The sequence below is a fragment of the Etheostoma spectabile genome, unplaced genomic scaffold (assembly GCF_008692095.1).
Source record: "Etheostoma spectabile isolate EspeVRDwgs_2016 unplaced genomic scaffold, UIUC_Espe_1.0 scaffold00018811, whole genome shotgun sequence".
Classification (NCBI taxonomy): Eukaryota; Metazoa; Chordata; class Actinopteri; order Perciformes; family Percidae; genus Etheostoma; species Etheostoma spectabile.
In genome coordinates, this window is record NW_022604486.1 from 81857 (window position 1) to 84849 (window position 2993).

Below are 2993 nucleotides of genomic sequence, written 5' to 3' on the forward strand. Positions count from 1 at the left end.
GAAAGGTTACTTGCCCAACCCGATTTGATAAAATATTAGATCTCTGTTAAGGTACAAATAAGGGAACATATCAATCAATCAAGCTGCCTTCACGAGGATCCATAGAGACAGGCAGTGCACTACAATTTGCACTTTGCCCGTGTCTGGTAACTACTACTAACCAATTGAAAAGTTTATGAACATTTGTCCAAACAGGTATAGCTGTTCTCTTCAGGTTGTTGTGGCAGAGTGGTTAAGGCGATGGACTAGAAATCTATTGGGGTCTCCCCGCGCAGTTAGGGTTAAAATTGCCGACAACGAGAGACATTCTTTCAGAGTGTCAGTCCTTCAAACCATAAGTCTGATTCCACTGGGGATTGAACCCAGGACCTTCTGCATGTAAAGCAGATAGTGATAGCTACTACACTATGGAACCTCTGACGTCCTGTCATCATTAACATAATGGTAACAATACATTAAAAATAATGGCTGGAGGTGAGGTTCTGAAAGACATGGGCTTATATTTCATTATTTGCATTCAATTCTTTCTAAAGACTTTTCAAATGACAATTGCCAGGTGGTACCAAATACATAGTTCTTACTTTAAAGCATAAGTCTGGTTCCACTGGGGATTGCACCCAGGACCTTCTGCGTGTAAAGCAGACGTGATAACTACTACACTAGGGACCTGTTGTAATACTGTCATCTTTAACATAATCAGAACCAAACTGTAAATAAATGGATGGAGGTCAGGTTCTAAGAAGTGAAACCAATGCAAAAGCACTGAGAAAATCTTTCAGATAGACGATATGTCTTTGAAGCAGGTTTTTTTTTGATTGTCGAGTGTCAATCACTCCCTTTTTTAAATTTTTCAAGGGACACCAGCAAGACGGTAACAGGACATAGTTCTTACTTTAAACCTAAATTTGGCTCCACTGGGGATTGAACCCAGGACCTTCTGCGTGTAAAGCAGACGTGATAACTACTACACTATAGAACCTCTTCGACATTCTTTTTCTTTACATGATCTGAATATAATGTGATCTGAACCATAGACTGTAGAGTTAGCTGTACTGTAGCTCCGGTTTCTGAAAAGTGAAAACAATGCAATGTGAACGAAGTGAAGTGAGGTTTCTTTTCAGCACTGTAGCCTGGCTGACGGATGGTCACAGCTCTACTGAGCCGAGTATTCCCAGAGCTCTTAGTAGCAACGACTTTATGAGATTTTCAAATAATTCTCCTGCTGTGCCTTGTAATGCCCACAGTGTCCTGCTATGCCATGAACTACTACAAAGAATGCTACAAACTACTACTTTTTCCTTTTTTGTTATTTCCACTCTCATTAACCCCAACCGGCCCGTCAGACACCGCCTACCAGAGCCTGGGTCTGTCCCAGGTTTCTGCTAAAAGGAAGTTTTTTCCTCGCCACTGTTGCACTGTTGCTTGCTCTGGAGGAACTACTAGAACTGTTGGGTCCTTGTAAATTCTGGAGTGTGGTCTAGACCACACTATCTGTAAAGGGTCTCGAGATAACTCTTGTTATGAATTGATACTATAAATAAAATTGAATTGAAAATGCATGTGCAAAAACCATCTATAATCAATAAATATAGTCTATTGTATAAGGGCATACCTGACACATCTAAAATAATGAAGTTTTTGTAATGTCAGCTGATGATAGAGTTTTTTTTTGTCATTGTGTTATGATTGACTGTTTGGAATAATTATTTGATTTTTGAAACATGTTTACAGTGTTTTGTTAGACATAGTGTGTTGTGTTAGTGTATTATTGTATTTTGAAAATTAGTTTTAGAGTTTTAGTTTACAATGTGTGATTTTGAGCATGAAATTAACTGTTTTGCCAGTTGTGTGTTTTTTGTGTGTTGGTGTGTTAAGAGTTTAGGAAACATCTGTCATAGGAATTGTAAAAAACTGTAATAGTATAGCTTACACATGCGGATGGAGTGCTAACTGTGTTAATAATTTTGGAAATTTGTTAAAAGTATTGAAAAATCTGTCATAGCAATTGTAAAAAACTGTAACTCCCCTTTCATACAGTAGATGAGATTGGGATACTTTCTCAGACTGTGAAGGTAACCACATGGTGGCGGCCCAGCCATTGTTTGCTGCACCATAATCATATTCCACATAGGTGTGTGGGGTATAGCTCAGTGTAGAGCATTTGACTGCAGACCAAGAGGTCCCCAGTTCATTCTGGATACCCCCTGCAAGGATGTGTGCAGGCTATCATTTTTATGATTGTGTTGTGATACTTGAAAAAAGCATGCATGTAACTAATGTTATTTCTTTCCAGAAGCCTTGGCTTTCTCCCCTCTCAGATCCTTAGATTGTGGAGGCACCTGAGTAGTGGATGCAACTGCTGCCGTGGTCCTGCTGGACCCCTGCACCTACTATGCTACTATTATTAGTAATTTTTCTATTACCTTACTGCTGCCATAATTACCACTGGTCCTCTTTTCATTCCATTTTCTCTCTCTCTCTCTCTCTCCCCCTCTCTCTCTCTCTCTCTCTCTCTCTCTCTCTCTACTAAGTAACATTTGCAAAAGGCGTGGTGGGATTTGAAGAAGATTTGAGACCACTCAACCACACTACCTGCGCACCACCATCACACCAAATCGTGACACCACCACGGACCGTAACTAATGGTATGATTGTTAATGTCATTGGAAACAAACTTTTGCAAGGAAAAAGTCAATACTTTATTGAAAAGGCCAGTACTTAATGTCTCCACCTGCTGAAAGAGTAAACTTAACAGCATCTCAATTTATTCATCCATAAAATAGAAAACTGTGCTCATCCCTGCCGTAACACCCATAAACACTGGAGCATATACAATAAATATACTACACTACAGTCCAAGTACATAAATACATTAAAATAGAAAGTGTAAAACATGTACATTTAAGTGCTTGTGTGCTGCTGAAAATTGAATTATCACTGACTACAAGAAGAAACCTGGTTAAAACTTGTAATGGTATGTTGTATATGGCTTC

At 39.1% G+C, this 2993-nt stretch overlaps 2 non-coding genes across 2 annotated transcripts; both read right to left on the minus strand.

The window, feature by feature from the left end:
- Window positions 1–341: 341 nt before the first annotated feature.
- trnav-uac (transfer RNA valine (anticodon UAC)) lies at window positions 342–415 on the minus strand. The gene has a single exon. It is a non-coding gene; the product is annotated as a tRNA-Val (tRNA).
- Window positions 416–906: 491 nt separating this feature from the next.
- Window positions 907–979, minus strand: trnav-uac (transfer RNA valine (anticodon UAC)). The gene has a single exon. It is a non-coding gene; the product is annotated as a tRNA-Val (tRNA).
- Window positions 980–2993: the final 2014 nt, after the last annotated feature.